The following is a 19,719-nucleotide window of genomic DNA, read 5'->3' on the forward strand; positions in this document are numbered from 1 at the left end:
TTGGACGTGCCATGCACGAGCAATGTCAGTCTGATTCTCTCAGCATCTCACGATGCCTTGGCGCATTACCTCGAACTCATTACTTCTCGACGGGTTCGAGGCCTGCATGCCCCCAACGCACTGGTAACAGCGGCTTTCGCGTGCTATCCAGATTTGGAGAAAAGGCAACAAGCGATGGAATTTGAGACAGAGAAATGGAATGCATTAATATTCTGAGCTTTTAGAAAAGGGAAGTCAGACGACTGATTGAAAACCAAGACATGCGGCCTCTGACAGAGTTGTCTATTTGGCAGTCGCGCCTCCTATTGAACCAGTAATTTATTCAAAGGAGATTTTTATCCCCAGCGATCTGATTCTTATGATAATCAACAGACTGAGACCCCTTTCTGTCCCCTTGTCTGGGGTCTACTCTCGGTCCTGACGGTTAAAGCTGATTTGCACGGTTTCACCCTGTCGATTCAGTGGTCACATTCCTAGACACTTACAGAGAAAAAGGCAAAAAACAAAGGGTTGCTGGGAGCGAGTCCACTTGATTTAAACTGTGGGTTACAGTTAAAGGAGTCTCGAAGTCAGTGTTCTTAGTTCCCCTATACAAAAGGTACACTCTAAAAAATGCTGGGTTGTTTTAACCCAACTTTGGGTCAAATATGGACTAACCCAGCCGTTGGGTTAAATTTTTACATTACATTTTTAACCCAACATTTCGGGTTTGTCCATATTTGACCCAACATTGGGTTAAAACGACCCAGCATTTTTTAGAGTGTACTTATTTCAATACTGCACCACAAAAATCAAGGCCTTCTTCAACCTCAGGTAAACATATTGCATAGACTACATTTAGCACAGCAAATATGTATTAAACATGAGTAAATAAAACCGAGCTATTGTATGTAATTATATTATAGCCTATATTAACTGTTTTTTTTTATTCAAGGACACGTTAAGGTCTATAGGAAGAACTTACTATTTTGTTAACAGAAAAAAACCCCCCGCAAATTATGCTTATTCGAACATTAAAGCAGTATTGCATTGCTAATTCAAGAGGGTGGGGACAAATTCTAACCGCAACGTGTCATAAGGGGAGGGCTTAAAATATGCTATATGTTTTTTGGCTTGCAGGTTGAGGCCCACAAGCGTTTAATAAGCGGGATGATAAGAGGGGGGACAACGAGCAGCTCATTCCACTCTCGGTAGGGGAGAAGAGGAGCATCTCAATGGGAAATATTGGTGAAAAGACTGCGTGCAGCCCGATACGGACACGCTGAATGGATGGGGCCACTGCAACGTCACGCGGAGCCGCAGCCATGAAGCGGAGGACCGAAGCGCTAGACAACATTCTGGAGCGCACGCAGCTCGCACGCGCACATATAGGCTATCATTGCTATCCATCCTGAAGACCATCGATGCTCGTGGATAAGAGTGAGTATACGCTAATATTTACGTTTGCATTGTAGACTGCATTCATAAAACGGCAAGAATTCTGTAATCGTGTTTTAAAGGTGAAGCGAGAATTGCCAGGAATAAGCCCCAGAACAGGTTGCGGTGTAGCGGTCCTAGGGTTTGGCGCGCGAGACACGCTGCTGTTGATCAGAGGCGCGTGCATCCTCTTTGAACGCTATTAACGTGAAATAGTCAGTTGTAGCTTATCATATCGATAGTCATCGCATTTTTCATTAAAGAAGCCATAGTTGGTTTAAATGTAAGACATTTTAAATAATAGGCTACGGATTCTTTCATAAGACTCAACTCATAAGCAAGCCTGTATATGGAGCCCCAAATTCTCTAATTTGTAAATTATTGACAAGTCAATATTTTGATAGGGCTTTATTTGTTTTGCCAATTTACCAATCTGTAAATGATAGCGTGAAAGTTATTTTAAATGAGAATTTAGAGTTAGCTACAGTGTTCTATGTCTGAATTAAAAGCTTTCAATGGGGATATTTATCAATTTTCGTGGTTTATTATTTTGGTGTTTTTACTGAATCTTCTTTTATCTTTAAGCCACAAAACGAGAATAACAGAAATATTTCTGGGTCATTCAAACCACATGATGGAAAGAGCATTTATTTAAAGAACAAGTATCAATAGAAAATTTTCTAAATAATTGTTTTTAAAAGCTGAATAAGAATGATTGTAATTTGTTTGGTGTTTATGAGATGAGGCCTGTGCGCATGACGTGTTTAATCCTGATGGCCAGTGTTCAGATTAATCACAAGGCCAATATCTACTCTCCACGTGCCTCTTTCATGCGCGTTTTATTCATACCCATGAACACAGATTATCATTTATTAAAAATTCGAATTTTAAAGGTTTATAAAATAGTATACATAATTGAGACATAGCCTATGTAGGTATGGTATGTAGGCTACATGCCCCCACCCCACAACATTACTAATTAAATATTATTTAATCAAATTGTGACAACTGACCGAAAGATGACCAAGGTCTCTCATGATTGAATTGAAACCTTGGATTGTGCGACCGTTGTGTGACAAATCTCATCGTTTCTCTTGCGATTATAGCATGTTCATTAATGCAGTAAGATGGCAGGAGTCTGTGGAGGACATTATGAATTATGTGATGGTCTTCTTTAAAAGTTATTGTTGGGTTTTAGCCTATCTGGGTCGTTTAAAAATCACAATCGCGGACGTTAAGGTGTGGTCTACCTCACATATGTTACTCGACTAGGCTAGCTATACATTACACCAAACATTCTATACACAGCAAGAAAGTCATGCTCACATCCTGCAGCACTCACTATTTATAAAGCCAGGGGGGGAAATCCGACTTAAGTTTTCTCACGATGTTCTCTTTGCTTCTTCCACCCCCCATAGGACGTCAATTGAGATTTTGCACAAGGGATACACAGGTAGCTACAATATATATATTTTTTAAAAAATCTAATTTTAATAGTCCTATTTTTACTATTGTATGGGCTACACACACATATGGCTACACAAACACACAGACACACAATCAGTTTTTTCATTAATTTAGGCTAGTGTGTGAGAGAGCATTATATTGCGATTGCCAAAACATGTTTAATTTTAGCAACAGAATATTTCGATTTTTTTTTATCTCATACTTTTAGTGCGTCATCGATATGAATAGGTGAAAAATAAATCCATGGAAATGACAACGACCAGTTTACTTGACAAGACGCTTATCATTTCATATAATCTAATGTAATTTGCCCAATAAATGTAAGACATGACAAGAATATTTAGTGTAACGTGCAAACATTATAATTGAGAAGTTTCGTCAAAAAACACTTGGTAGCCTACCTACAATGTAGCCTATAGGACTAGCATTTTCCACAGCACGAATAACCCATGTTTCCGTTTAAATTCGTATTTAATGACTTATAATTGACATACATATGGTTTTAAGTAAATGGTAGCATAATCTGCCTAATAAAAAATGATTGCATTCACCATGTTGCATTTGCACGACTTTCACACAAGGACAATCCTCACAATAAACTGAAATAAAACATATATAAAGACGCAAATGGACACATGTAACAAGCACGCAATTTCGGTAAATATGATAAAAAATATGATGTCCCCCCTCTGCAGTTGTTTACATTATAATTACTCTCGTTATCAACAATTTAATACAAGATAATATTGGGAACCATACATTAACGAAAAAATTTGGGAATAGGAAAAGGAATTATGAACCTACAATTATGTATATTTTATAGGCCTAATAATATTTGTAATTATGCATATATTTTAGATCAGTTTGATTCGAATGATTAATATAAAACAGAGCACAAAAGAGGTAATTTTTATAGCCTATAATCACTTCACCAGGTCACACAAATGCTGCTAATCTTGACTGTATCTCTGCGGTGTTATAGGTTAGATTTTAATAGACCTATCACTTTATTAAGCTAGTTACTACTCTGTCCAGTATAGTTCATCATTATATGTTTTAGTTAATTATTGCCACCAAATGATATTTTCTCAGCACAAGAAACAAGACAACCTGAGACTTGGCGAAATGGGATGTAAATACAAGCATTGTGATGATCTCAACACCACTATAACATTAACAATAAAAAACAAAAACAATAATAATAATAACAACAAATATTATTATTGTTGTCTTTAATTACTGGGATGCTGGTGGATAATCGATTATTATTAGCCTTTATTATTATTATTATTATTATTATATTGAAAGCATTTATTTTCCTTCGGCTCAGAACATGCATGTGTCTGTCTATTTGTGTGTGCCAACTGTTCATTTACAGGGAAGCTTCTAGACTAGAATTTTAATTTATAGTCAAACGGCTTGTTGGCTGAGGACATTTTGTCCTGTTAACAATGTGCTGGTGCTGTTAGTAAAATAATTAGATGATGAGCTGTGTGTAGAGTAAATAAAAGTGTTTGAACTTGCCCCTGTGTCGCCATTTTCACTAGGCTTGAAAGGCTGTAATAAGTAATGACACTCTCTCTCTCTGCTCTTTGATTGCAACACCTCTGAGAGTGTATGGGGAGGGGCTCCTCTCACACAAAGGCTTTTAATTGGACCAGCTCCTCTTTTATTTGCATAAAATCAGATTGACTGAGAGTACTGAGAAAGAGAGAGAGAGAGAGGCTGAGAGAGAAAGACCTCATGATTTTGCCACTTAGCACTGAAAGACAGGTTTTTGAAACACAAACAACAGCAACTTGAGGGTAAATTTGCGGAAAACTAAAACAACCAGTGTTACTATTCTTTTTACTTTTTTTCTCTGTCTGCACAGTCAGGGTCTTTTTTCCCATTTAAAAAGAATTCCCAGCCTTTGCGGGATGCGTTTGAAGCCATCTATCACCCAGGGAGAATGATTAGCCTGCAATGTAGGACAGAGAAAACAAGCAATGAATGAACCCCTTGCATTTCTAAAAACAAGTTCAAACTGGTTCAGCAGACTGGTGAAATCATAGCTAAGTTTATTCTGGCAGGTTTTTAACCAGTCAAATTTAAAAGGAGATGCCTGACAAATAACTATAGTTCTAAAAGCAACAAGTCATCCAATAGCACAGTCATGATCATTAACGAATGACTTGCGTTAAACACATCGGGTTTAATTAAAGCTAGCGCTTAACTAAATACAGTTGACTTCAATCACGTCCTAATTAGAAAGTTAATAAAAGATCTTCTCTTTTCAGGTCCCAGTTCAACCCCAGCTGGTTTTTTCATATGGTGGAAGAGGACGGGTGGCCGGAGGGGTTGGCTGTTATCTTTGGTTATCTAGCTGTATGAGTGTTATTCATTCTTCATAAAGCTAGATAACCGAAAGTAACAAGAATCCCATTACACACCTGAAAGGCATCACCCCACCATGAGATCTGTACTCTGTCCCTCTCCTCTTTTCCTTCCAATGTCTCCCCCTCTCTCCTACTCAATCTCTGCATCTTATTGCAAGAGCAAGCCACAAAATGGCCTCCATCACTGCTGATAGAAAAGGTAAGCAGCATTTTTTGTTAGTTATTTTTTGTTAAAAAAAACCAAGCAGTGATTGTACCCTATTCTCATATTAAGTCACATTACCCTTCTAATAATGGATGTAAATATAGTGTTTCCACTCTGGGATAGGGCTAATACAATTGTAAAAAGCTATCAATTGTTTTTAAGAAGCCTGTTATGGAGTTCATATTTGTCATACTTATTTGCATGAATAAATGCAAATGCATTTTTTATATAAAATGCATTACTCAAGGACTAGATCTAAATAGCATTACACAAATATATGGATATTCGATTCATAGCTACACAGAAAGGAGGGAAAAATTCAGAAGAACAGGAAAAGGACACATTCACACCAATAGGCGACAACTTGCATGAATGAATGTAATTCTGAATAAATACCAGCAGGATTCCAAGGATTAAATGTAGGGTTTTTTTTTTGTAGAATGATAATGTTAAACATGATGTTCACCAATATACAAAAACTATTTGTATAGATTGAACATGGTTTATGCGAATATGCGGAGCAGCATTATGTTGGTCAAACATGATCAGGTTTAATCTGTAAGCTGCTAGTCTAGAGCACAGAGCAGCAGGCCGAGGCTTAACACAAGGCCACATGATGATCACCCACGGGTGCCTGTACCAACAACCAGTCCGGTGCTTTCTGAAGTATTAGTCTGCAGCAAACGCACAAAGCTCATTCACTCGTTACCTTTGTTTAACAAGGTCGGTGAGTTGAGACCCCATTGTCTTTTTCAATACCGACCCGGACTCGCTCAATTCAACTCCTGCTTTTGAATAATTAACGGGCTAAAGCTTTCCCACGCAAATCTGGCTGCTATTCTAAGCTTTGGATGTATTCGGACCTTGAGCCAGCGCTGGAAACAAACGTTGATTGTCTGAACTTGAATTTTGTGCTGAGAAGTTCTTGATTGGATGTGACAGTATTATAAATGGGGCTGGGATAGAGCCAGCGCCGGCATGGACATTTTCTAAGTAGCAAAGCTTGTTGGGATGGTCCTGAATACAGGTCTGTGGGTTCAGCAGCTGAACTTTAACAGATTTTGTTGGCAAAACCCATTAGGAAGCCAATACCACAATTCCCCTTCATTAGGCTTGTGATCAATAGGTGGACATCAGCCACCAGATCATCGTACCTTTGGGTATGTTTTAGTAATTTAATTTCTCGTTTAGAATTAACAGATCACTGAGGCTTCAAAAGTCTGATTTAGAAATGCTATCTAGTAATAGGTACATTTTAGATGATGTAAACGACAGTGAATCTATCTGGTGAGGTGCTGTCATTCTGTCTGTGTTGTAGCCACAGACAGTGCTGCTGCATTGCAGGTGCAGGGATTAAACTGTTCATCTTTGAGAGCAAAAGACAACGAGTTCAAACGCACTGAGAACTGATAAGTGAGTAAGTGGTTATTATAGCATTGGGTAGATTGTGTCCTCCAATGACAAAATAATAATAATAATTATAATAATAATTCGTTACATTTATATAGCGCTTTTCTGGACACTCAAAGCGCTTCACATAGAAGGGGGGGATCTCCTCAACCACCACCAATGTGCAGCATCCACCTGGATGATGCGACGGCAGCCATAGTGCGCCAAAACGCTCACCACACACCAGCTTACTGGTGGAGAGGAGACAGTGATGAAGCCAATTGGTGTATATGGGGATGATTAGGAGGCCATGATGGACAGAGGCCACTGGGCAAATTTGGCCAGGATGCCGGGGTTACACCCCTGCTCTTACGAAAGACATCCTGGGATTTTTTATGACCACAGAGAGTCAGGACCTCGGTTTAACGTCTCATCCTAAGGACGGAACATGGTAGGAACATGGCAGAACAAGAACTGCATGGTTTGAAAAATATTTCAAACCATGCAGTTTCTACAGAGCAGTTTATTGAAACTACTGAAAAAAGCTGCGATTCGCATACGATTGTCACATTTCGCAATTCCACGAATTACACGAATGCATATGGCCAGAACTTTACGAAGCTCATACACTGTAAAATATATTGTTGGTTCAACTTAAAAAACCTGGTTGCCTTAATTTTTAAGTTCATTGAAATTAAAAAAAATAAATAAAAAATTGATAGTTGATACAATGGAGATTAGTTTAATCTTTAAAACTCAAAATAATGTTATCTGAATTAAGTAAGTTGATTTGATAAAAGAAAAAAAATGTAAATAATTTTAGAGTAAAAAATACAGTGAAGTTTCCCTGCAATAACATGTGACAAACTCTTAATTTGATTTGTCCTTAACAGTATTAACATCTTTATTGTCAAAAATACCTAAACAGCATTTCATATAGCGCACTTACCTATGCAGCAAATCTGATCAATCATTGTCTTGATTTGCATCACTCCATCCATCCGAAATGTCCATTTTACCTGTAAAGTAAACTATAAATGACGTACATTTACAAAATGTGCTTAAAAGTGGTACAAAAGAAAGATCTACAAGTACATCTTTTAGGTGCATGTTAATGATATTGATGTGATTCTTTGTGGCAACTTACTTAAATGTTTAGCATACCATGACTATTTAGCATAAAGGTAGAAGGTAGCATTTAGGTTGGATACGTCACGGCCTGTGAGGAATAAAGATTGGCAGTCTAATCAAACTGTCTGGAGAGAAGGGAACAGAGGAACAGGAAGGAAAAACACGAACGGCAGTTTTCTTGCACTTAGCATTTCGGACATCAAGTGTCAACTAGAAAAACAGGCATTGTGCCCTTATTATTACCACCCTCCTCCCCTCTCCCGCCAACTGTATGGTCAATAGAGCCAGGCCACTTGTCACAGAGACAATGGATTCCTTTACCAACCTTTTGACAGCGTCCCAGTCACATCAGCCAGGCCGCTTTTGGTGAGCGTCACTCTGATTCCTGCCCCCGGCAATGCTTCTCTTTCTTTGGACGGAACTCACCAACCGAGCCCCAAAATGGCTGCACTGTTGGAGAGGAAACTGAGGAATAGACACCGTTCTCTCTGACCCCCTCCCGCCACGACGTCGCCCCATAGAACTGTGAATTCCCTTTAGGCTGTTAGAGAAGTCAATGGGCCCACACACACAAAAGGGATTAAACACTCAGCAGTAACAGGTGTAGCCAAACGTTATCCTGACTACATGAAAGGCTGATTCATCACACATGCTGTATGGCGACAAGAAGACCACACTGTTCTCGTTTAGACATTTAAATGTAGGAATGAATGGGTAATTCCACAATGGGTTCGTGTTTAGACTGTCTGAAAATAGCTGAATGTGAACATGGCAATAATATTGAATGCTGCCATATGAATTATTGACTCTCATATTTTTCAGAAATGTTATTGGAGGAGCAGTTAAAGAAAACAAATATTTAGATGTTGTAAAATCATACATCTGCTTGATTGTCCAAGTTTAATGGGCCATTCTTTTAAAAGCTTGGCACAGCGAACTAGTACTCGCTCTGGTGAAATGACCCCCCCCCCCCCCCCACTGAAGCATCATTTGGATGGCTTTTCACATGTTGTCCACTCTCTGCCACATTGTCCTGTGCTCTCTTCAACACACCTACATGCCCACAGTCATATTGTTACCTCAGCTGTTAATGTCAGACGTCCGACAATGGTTCCTATTTGTAGTATTTGCATAAGGCACTTTTCCAGCAAGTGTTTGGAGTGGACTTGAAAGAGGGTCCACTTTATCCAGCCACAGCTAAAAAAAAATGTCAAGTGCCAATTAGAGAAGGTTTGCTGCCTTTCAGCAGGACCCCACCCCTCCAATCCCACTCTTTTTTTACCCCTCAGCCAACTCTCTCACACTCCGGCCTGGTTAACGGCACCTGACAACAAAGACCACCCCTACCTCAGCTACCTCAGAGAAATGAAAGAAACTACCTAAGCAAAGACTAGCCTGCCATGCTGCAAAGTTTCCCAATGTGGGACCATCCATCAGATAATAAAGACTCCCTCAGATTCTGAGATTATCAGGGATTCATAGTCCATCCCTCTGCAGATCTGCCTCAAATATGAATCTGTCAGATAGGGCTTTATAGCTGGTACTTGTAATAGTAATCCTGGTACTTTTTGGTCAGTGGCTGGTAGTTTCGCCTTATCTGGCAGCCACTGTGGCAAGAGACTTGTAAGAATTCCTTTTTTCTTTCTGGTCACCTGACAAAATTACCAGCCACTGACCAAAAAGTACAAGCATATATATATATAATCCAAAATATGATATATAATAAAGAAACATTTAAATAAAATTGTATATAAATTATAAAAACATATAATCAAAATTAACCATAATTATTAAAATATATATAGGGGCACAATTATTCATATCAAATAATACAATAATATATATGTTATAGCCATTTTTAAATTGTATAAAATTCAATATAAAAATGTAAAACTTATATAAAATATTATATATTTTAAATATATAAAAAATAAAAATGGCTGGAAAAACTTTGTCTTTGTCTGACTGTAACATTCCCTGGTGCATATGACTTCCAATTCATTCTCCATTAAACTTCCAGAGCTCCTACAGCAGGTGGTCAACATGCACACTTATAGAGCAACTTTTACCGATTAATTTAGCACTACGACACGGATCAGTAGCTATAGATATTGTGAAGACTGCATTTTAGTACTCAAATAAGGTTTGTGTTTTTGTGCGCACACTAAATCACCACAAAGAAAGGGTGTGTTATAATCTTAAACGGCGATTTTTGTGCTCTCTGGGACACCCTTGTTCCTCCACACAGCGTTTAGTTCTGTTAGCCGCCTCCTGCCACCCAAAGGATTTATCTTAACTCTGTCTCTTTCATTCAATATCTCTGTGGAGATTTTTTCCCAGCCTTGATTCTCAGATGGTTGGGTCTGATTTGCATGCATTTGCATAATGAAAGTCATTTGCATGCTCAAGGCAGACTTTACCATGAGAACAGACATGAAAAGGTGTGCGTGTGTGTGCGCATGCCCGATCGTGCTTATGCCCTCACATGCTGATGCATTTATACCCTTCTTCCTTCATCTTTCCATTTTCATTCTCGTACAGACCAGCCATCCTTGATGCCAGGGAATGGAAAGAGTGAAGAAGGTCGGTTGTGTGGCTGTCGTCCTGATGGTGTTGCCGCTCCCCTCCCCTTCGCTTCTCGCTTGCCCCCTTCCTCCTGTCACAAGATGCAGTTTGCACAAAGCCACCATCTTAGAACATGCGGGCATTAAATGGAAGTGGAAAATAAGCAGGTATGACCCACCATCACTCTCCTGCGTCTCACGCCATCCTCTTTCTCTCCTCTTTCTATTTTACACACGCTGTCCCTCTCTCTCTCCCCCCCCCCTGCTCGAAGGCACTGTTCATTACAGCAGATGTGTTTGTTAATTGTGAATATCACACGTCCTGGTTGTGATAGGCGCTGAAGGGGGTGGGGAGATGTTTTGTAGTCGTTTGCATTAAATCATTCCTCGGCACAATGGCTGAAGCAGAGCTGCATCTGCGGGCATCAACGTTGAATAGATCGCCATCAGGGATTCTGCTGCCCCGTCGCCGTACCATGCCAGCCACGGAGATGGCGTGCTGCCATTATTGAGAAGAACAGCAAGCCTTCTCTCCAGCTTTCAGCCATAGTCCTCATGATATTAGCTTTCCCATGAGAGAGCTTGAGCTTGAATGAGAAAAATGGATCGCCGTTGTTAGTTTTACATAACTAGAAACCATCTTGGATTAATCAGCCTTTATTTAAAGACAAACTAATAGCAAAAACATGCTAAGAGAGAGCAAAGTCGGAGAAGTAGAAGGAGGGTGCGTGATGGAGAGGTCTCAATAATGACGGGCTCTCTTTTGTACATCTTGGTTTCTAAGAGTCGCGGGCCAGACAAGTCCAGTATTGTTCTCTGTGGCGAGCTTGCTGTGGACTCGTGGAGCATTGTTATTAAGGCCAGGAAGCTATAAGTTTAAAAACCGCTTAACCAAAACACCAATTAGAGCCGGCTGTGCCTGATTAAGTGAGGTAGCTAAGTAAACAATACAGTCCATTGTCCTTCATTCTCTTAGAGGGCCGCCTTTGTTCGGTCCCATCACTGAAAGTCCAGACAATAGCCAGAGTTAGGAGATACAGTGGAGGACTAGCGTGTTAATAGCGATGTTCAGAGCTCAGAGAAGGTGTATGCTAGCTGTGTACACTTGAAGAGTTCAGATGCAAAAGCCTCTAAATGCCATTTGAAATTTTCTTCTTTAATGATGATTTTTATCAAACTTGTATATTTAAGTTCAGTAATTTCACTTAAATAACATGTAATAGGTAATTATCATTGCCATTTAAGTGAAATTACTGAACTTAAATATACAAGTTTGATAAAAATCATCATTAAAAAGAAAATTTCAAATGGCATTTAGAGGCTTTTGCATCTGAACTCTTCACTTACAGAAAAGTACTGTGGTGCCATGTGATGGTGTTTCATGGCAATGCTTTGGTATTTACTTGGTACCTTCATGATATGACACCATGATAGTACCATGACATGTCCAAAAACAATTCTTTGCAGCATTGTATTCCAATGACTTTTTACAGTCCCTTTTTAGGTCTCCATCAGAAACTACTGTTCAAAAGTTTGGGGGCAGTAAGATTTTAAAATATTTTTTGAAATAAGTGTCTTATGCTCACCAAGGCTGAATTTATTTGATTAAAAATACAGTAAAAACTGTATTATTATGAAATATTATTACAATTTAAATTAACTATTTTTTTGCTATTTGAATATATATATAAAAAAATAATTTATTCCTGTGATGGCAAATATACTCCAGTCTTCAGAAATCCTTCTATTATGCTGATTTGCTGCTCAAGAAACATTTCTTATTATATCAATGTTTAAAACCGTTGTGCTGCAAAATATTTTTATGAAAACTGTGATACATTTTTTGGGGAATTCTTTTCTGAATGGAAAGTTCCAAAGAACAGAATATTTGAAATAGAAATCTTTTGTAACATTATAAATTTCTTTACTGTCACCTTTTTATTAATTCAAAACATTCTTATGGAATAAAAGTACCAATGTCTTTTTAAAGATCCAAACTTTTTAACGTTAGTGTATATATCTAGTGCAACCACAAGAAATAAATGTTAATGTGAGCATATCAAACTTGCAGAACAGCTACACAAAGACTTTTCCTACAACAAACTACAAATGTAACCGTCCAAAAACTACCATCTAGCAAAATGACAGGAGCAATGGAACAATAATATCCTCTTTTCGTTTTTATCACATTAAATATGTCATTCCAAAACAAAGATTTTATTGTTGACGAGTGACAAAACTCTTTATGCCGGTAGCAGAGAATTAAAGGATTGCAGTCACACTGGGTCTACAATCAAGTCATTGTTTTTAGTAATCTAAGTGCACCGTAGTAAACAGGTGGCAAACAGGGAGAAGAGCGGCTGAGAGGGACGGCACAGTAAATTATGCACAGTAAAAACAAAGCCAAAGCGCATCAGATAAAAAAAAAAGAAGCAAAGAATCTGCGGCAGCTTGCGTCTGGGAGCGTGCGAGGTGGCTGGGGTTTGGGCAAAGGGGCAGACACTCTACCGTCTGCACACACACATACACACAAGGCTCCCCTTTTCTGAGCAGCTGCTCTCGCCTCTTCACGCAGGCACCAGCCTTGGGAACCACCACGACGAGGCTCCCCCAAAAAATGGGCACCGGGCCCCCCAAAGTCTGAGTCTGTCTATCCCCCCCACCCCCTCCGTCTCTCCCTCCCCCTCCTGACGATGATGCTGGGTGCCTGGGAAGGACTCAGAGTTCATGGTCAGACTGCCTATTGAGCTGACAGGCTGACTGTTTGCTCAATTCACTCTTCTATTCAGTCGGGACAGGAGGAGGGAGACAGAGACACAGTAACACTCCAATGAGCATTCATTTAGGGAAGACAACCGGAGGGAGAGAGGGAAATAACGAAAGAAAGAATGAAAGCCAAGGCGCCATTTTTTTTTTTGCAAAACATTTGGCTTAAAGATACCAGCCTGACCATCATGCCAAAACTTCCACTCACACTTATCCAATTTTCCGACAGCCAAACAAAGATAGATTCATTGCCACCCCATAAATACAGGAAAAAAGCGGGTGTTTGATCAGCTCTTGCCTCCTTACATTGTTAATCACCTGCACACCTCGAGTTGCTTGTCTGAGCCGCGTGGAGTGACTAAACTCTGGAGTTCTCCAGGCTTAGGTTGTGTCACATGCCTCCTCTTTGCTCCTGTTCCACGTCGTACCAAGAGCAGAGGCACCGTCAACTTCGGCCTCAATCTCTTTAAACTGGCACTCGCTGAGTCACAGCTGACTGAGGAGTTTGTCTTCTGCTAATTTATTGATGAACTCTACAAAACAGAAAAAAACCCTCATTAAAATCCAATAATAGAACAACAAAAACAGTCCTAAAGAGATAAACCGACAATTTTCAGTAATCAAATGTATATTCTGATTTGAATTAAAATGGTTCAATCATCAAAAATATTATTTCACTAATTTCACGTTTCCTGTTTCTTTTGTGTCTTTTCAGGCTTTTGGAGTCAAGTCAAACAACGTGAAATCCATTAAAGGGAGGAACGTTCACACAGACGGCTGAAGGAGTGAAACGGGTTACTTTATTATGCACGTGCCCCAACATAAGATAACAGCACTTTATTTGTTCTATAATATGACTTCAAACTTTGCATTTGTGAAGCAGTTTTAGAGCCTTCAGTTCTAATGGCTATATGTTGCGAGCCAAGCATGTGTATGTGTGTGTTAAAAAATATGTGAGAAACTTATGTCTTTCTTTGTACGGGTCAGGGTCAAAGTACTTAAGCTAACGAATTGTGTATTTGTACAAATACGCTAGTTTGGATGGAATTCTCCAAGTCATTTTTTTTTTTATTTGGGTATTTCTAATTCAATGAGGTTTTGTAGAAAATGTCATTTTTAAATGCCAACCATTTTGGTACATTTTGATAAAAATAATCTTTAAGAGACAATATTGTGTGAATGATTAGGTTTAGCCTATAGATCATACAAATTTTTTACAGTTTAACAAGGCTGTCTTGGTACAATCTTTAGCATAATGCACTTTATAAAGCACAAAACGATTTATTTTAGTTCAATAGTTTTCAATATTAAAGGACAATGTAGTGGCCTGTGTATAATATGTATTTCTCCAACAACTGATTACTAACTGAAATTTAACATGAATTATTAGAAATAACGAGTGAGGCTCTGTAGATTCTGCATGTATGAGTGTGAGACCCACGGCAGCAGTGAACGATACTGCACTCTGATTGGACAGCTCAGTGTGTTGTACGTAACACACTTGTTGGACAGAGAGCTGTTGTCTTTAATTTCTATGCAATTGCGTTGGGCTTGCAATCACCAGGAAGAGAAGGCAGATCAGAGCAGCTATTTATGACTTACTGGTTAAGGTGAGGGGAATATTTAGCTGAATAAATATGAATATTTAACTCCACCGACTCCAACTGACTGTGAAGTCACTGACCACTAAAAGCATCTTCAACTAGCTTTTGTGTTTTTCATTTTTGTTTCTTTCAGCACTCAAAATAGAAACAATTTTAAGGGGTATTAAATGCTCTCTAAATGTCTCTCTGTATTTTGTGTTACAATCAATCATAGCTGAAGAGAAAATTCAGTATTGAATATGCAAATGTTTTAAGAATTATTTACAATTTGAAGAGACTTGTGCAATCTATTTTGTAATTTTTTTTTGACAAATCAAGTAATTGTGAAGACAATGGATCGATGAAATGAGGCCTTTTACTATGCAATTCTTTAACTTCTATACTTTCCTGTGATTATCTAGAGTTATGATTTTCAGCTAGAGTACTGTAATGATAATGATAACGATTAAAATAATATTTTGTAATGATTTAGTTTAATTCTTTCCCTTACTGTGAAATGCAAATGTGTAATATTTTTGTTCACCTTGAAATATTTTCTGTTTTGCCACACGTGCCTTTTAACAATGTCCTGTTATGGGTATTAATAAAAGTTTACTTTTAAAACAAATTTGTGCTGCTGTTGTCGTTAAGATTTTGGGACTGCAAAGTGAGAACAAATCTAAAATGTATCTGATTAAATTCTAGAATCCTGAAGGCACCATAAACCGATGGTGGAAGCAGGTATAAGTCTGGCTGAATTTTCTTTCAACGATTTTGGATTTGTTAAGGGGTTATTCAACCAGCAATAAACCAGATCCAGTCTTTCATCCAGTATTCAGCATTACAATCCAACAACATTTCTTGGCCGCTCAGAGCAGCTTACAATCTGTGTGGCTGTGTGCCAGGAGACAAGGTGCATTAGTGTACTATATGTCACAATGCTGCTGATTGGTGGAACACTGAGACTGTGCCTGAATTTTAACCAGTCAATTAAACAACCAAAAACTAAGATTATTAATTTTCTAGAGCTGTCAACACGTTTCTAGACTGATATATAACAGCACTGGCCTCATGCCAATACTTTTTGGACTTTTAGAAAAGGATTTTTGTTATGAAGAGTACAAAATATTACAAAATTTCAGTAAAAGGAACACATTCAATAGCATAACTTGCAGAAGTGAAAGAGACAGTGCGCAGCAAATGGTGGTCGCTGTGCCCTCTGGGCTGCAAAGAGAACAAAGCAGAACAGAACAGGACAGAGAGTGCGATACACCCACTTACCAAAGCATCTTCTTACAAAACACTGCTGTCATTTCAATGTAAACCAGGGAAGTAACTGAAAGACAGAAACAAATATTCCTCCATGGATTACTTAACCTCCTCAGTCATTCCATGACTAAACTGTCAGCAGTTTGTTAATTAACTGGCTTCAGACAGGCTTAAAAGTGACCATAACTTCAAACATTTTATTTTTGCATTTTTAATAGGTAGCCTACACATTATTTAAATTAACAACAACATCAATTAATTAAATTAAAAACATCATCAGTCCTTCTTCTAAAACGTGTTTGTGTCTTACCCAGATTCACTATGGTAAGCCTGTTTGCATACACATGTCACTCACCTGTGCATGTCTCCTCATATCAGTACATACTAGTGAAAAGTTGCTTAAAGGACAACACATGTTTAGTTTGGGAGTGGCATAGTTTATTTGTTATGAGTGAGAGAGGTTTACATGAGGCACTCTAAATCTGTAACTTCTGGGGAATCACTAATTATACAAAAAACAGAAGAGCATCTGCTGGAAAAATAGAACATGACAGAGCTTGTAATAACACAAGAATAAACATTGGCTTGGTTTTTTGGAGATAACTGAGGGATTTAAAATGTTGTAAAAGCAACAGAGATAGCGTTTCTATTACTTAACAGGTGCGTGAGGTATAGACCATTTTGCTAGATGTAAACAACACTGGTCCAGAAACACTTCCTGTTTCAGTTTGTAACTTTTTTCTTTATTTCACATGTACAGAAAACATCTTAAAGATGTTGTTTAACTTTTTGATTCAGTTTTACATGTTCTGTTGGTTGTATTTTAATCCCAGCTTTTGTGTAGTGTTAAAAAACTGAAACAGGAAGTGCTTCTGGACCAGTGTTGTTTACATCTTGCAAAACGGTCTATACTAAACAAATAATTGCCATTTGTAGCTCTCTAACATCACTTTGTAGGCCAATCAGCAGTTGCTAGTTCCCATACAAAAACCCAGGATTTTCCCATAGGCTTTTGGATTAGCTAAAAACAAAGCTCTTATCTGTGATCAACAAAAGTTTATGATACCTGCACGTTTTTTTAAAGATAATTTTCACCGATGAATTTTGAAGCCTAATGCAGCCGACAGAGGTAAAATCTAGGCTAAAGGTAACTACACCACGGTTCTACAAATTCAATGTCACTATCACCGACAACAATTTCGTTTTTTTTTATTTTTATCTGAAAACATTTTCCCAGAACGTTTGAGTTAGAATAGTTTGTAAGAGCAAAATTACAACCATAACAATGTTGTAAAAGCGGTTTACCTTTTTGGCGTGATGACGTTTTAATTCCCCAACGGCCTCTCTGTAGTCCCATTTAGCCACTTGTTAGCAAATGCCTGCTTAAAAAAAACACGAGTGGGAAAATATTGATGTATTTTATGTCGGAGAATAAAACGTGAAAGTGTCTTGAGCTTGTGTTCATCACAGACCACATTTCAGCCATTTAACCAAAGCCTCGTTGACTGGGGACGATGGAACCGGAAGTGCAAAACTGCTAACAGGCATACAAAGTGATGTCATATCTGCACCACTGCACAGTCACGCAGAGCCGAAGCGCAACCAAAACAATGTTTTTCAAAAAATGGACAGTTTTGTTTTTTAACTGCTAGAGGGCCAAAAGTTACTTAAAGTGTAAATTCACTTAAAGAATAGTATTATATTTTATTAGCCTAATATTTAATTTAAATATCTAATATTTACTAATTAGGTCTATAATTTTTACAATAGGCCTATCACTTTTGTTTATAATAATTCTGTAGTTCTACATGTGCCTTATTTTTACAGTGCCATGCCATGTTAGGGATATTAATAAAATTGAAAACAAACATGCTATTGGTGGCTAAACCTGGGACTGCACACATCTGATATTAATCTGACCACATTAGATTGGCTTGTTGTATTCCTCCATAATGCTCTATGTGTGAAGACAGCATTTCTAGCTTTAGGACACAGATTCCCAGCTCACGCTGATGACAGTCTTTAAATCCCCATCTTAATCAAATGTTGAACAATTCCTGTCATCACTGTGAGTAAATCAAAACTGAAGTTACTTCAGAAAAAAAAACTGAAGTTACGTCAAGAAAAAATATTGCTCTTTGATTTGCTGGGGTTAATGACACAGGGCCCAAACAAAAAGATAGCATTATCATTAAATCTGGTTTAGATTTAAATATAAATTTTGAGTAAAATAATTTATAAAATATATGAAGAGTTCAGATGCAAAAGCCTCTAAATGCCATTTGAAATTTTCTTCTTTAATAATGATTTTTATCAAACTTGTATATTTAAGTTCAGTAATTTCACTTAAATAACAATTAATAGGTAATTATCATTGCCATTTAAGTGAAATCACTGAACTTAAATTTACATGTTTTATAAACATCATCATTAAAGAAGAAAATTTCAAATGGCATTTAGAGGCTTTTGCATCTGAACTCTTCATATGTATAGCTTTTAATATAAACTGCATAACTGTGAGAATAGAACCAAAGAATTATCACGACAGAAAGAAAATATTACGTGAAATTATAAAGGGAATGTCTAAAGATTTCAAATACTGATACATAGATGATAAATCCTGAAAGAAAGAAATAGGAGACTGCATTAATTATATATTATCTACAATCTAACATAAAAGTACCTGTTCAAATTATTATAATTAAGTTTTTAATAAAACTGTTATGTTGTCATGTAATGCATTGAGATTAAACCCAATATCAGATGTAGTGGTTACTAAACAGTAAGGTCATTGTGATGAAATCTGGGAAAGCAGAGTTCATGATCACCATGATATGATTTATCAAACAGCACTTATATCCTCATAAATCACCATTTCATTGTGTCTTCGACAGCTCCACTCCAGTCCTGAGCTGTCTGACTCGCTGTCTGCCTGGTTTGCAAATCCTGTTCAAACTGCTGAAGTCACTCGGCTAAAAAAAAAACAGAAAAAAAAACAAGTAAATACAAGATGGAGGATGTGGGAAAGGAATTCGAACCCTGGATTTGCCTCATGGGAAAGCGAACAGCCCCAATGGGCGTGTGCGGCAGGGAAGAGGTCACCCCCGCCCGCCGTGATGGTGTGAATGACGAGGGACTGGAGAGAGGAGTCAATGCAGACAACGCGACAATGAGAGTTTAAGGGTGAGAAGGAGGAGAGGAACAAGAGAACAGACCTGAGGTCAAGTTCAAGGCCATTCTCATTGTCTGGCCATGTAAATGAGGTTGAATGCACACACACACACACACACACACACAAACAAACATATTCACATAACCAAATTCACACATTTCCCAGCCCACACAGCATTCCCTCAATACAGTCTCTGCAATGAGCTGATGTTTATGCAACTTATTTTGTTGACTTAATAGGTTGTTTACATGAGAGCCTAATTCTGCCTCACAGTAAAAATAAATACATGAATACAAACAAACATAAACTGTGACTTTATCTCCTAATTAAAACAATTATATCTCCCAATGTGCCTTTTTCACAATTATCTTTTTAATAT

The 19,719-nt window shown here is 38.0% G+C and overlaps 2 long non-coding RNA genes across 2 annotated transcripts; one reads left to right on the plus strand and one right to left on the minus strand.

Moving 5' to 3' along the window:
* The first annotated feature begins 1,404 nt into the window (after positions 1 to 1,404).
* Positions 1,405 to 15,527, plus strand: LOC120484496 (uncharacterized). Its single transcript, XR_005623759.2, has 4 exons — positions 1,405 to 1,419; positions 5,163 to 5,460; positions 10,528 to 10,718; positions 14,032 to 15,527. It is a non-coding gene; the product is annotated as an uncharacterized LOC120484496 (long non-coding RNA).
* Positions 12,486 to 17,763, minus strand: LOC120484497 (uncharacterized). The gene is made up of 3 exons (XR_005623760.2): positions 17,474 to 17,763; positions 16,181 to 16,235; positions 12,486 to 13,849 (listed from the first exon to the last, which is right to left on the minus strand). It is a non-coding gene; the product is annotated as an uncharacterized LOC120484497 (long non-coding RNA).
* Between the last annotated feature and the right edge of the window lie 1,956 nt (positions 17,764 to 19,719).

The sequence above is a fragment of the Pimephales promelas genome, chromosome 12, assembly GCF_988280905.1.
Source record: "Pimephales promelas chromosome 12, fPimPro1.hap1.1, whole genome shotgun sequence".
NCBI lineage: Eukaryota > Metazoa > Chordata > Actinopteri > Cypriniformes > Leuciscidae > Pimephales > Pimephales promelas.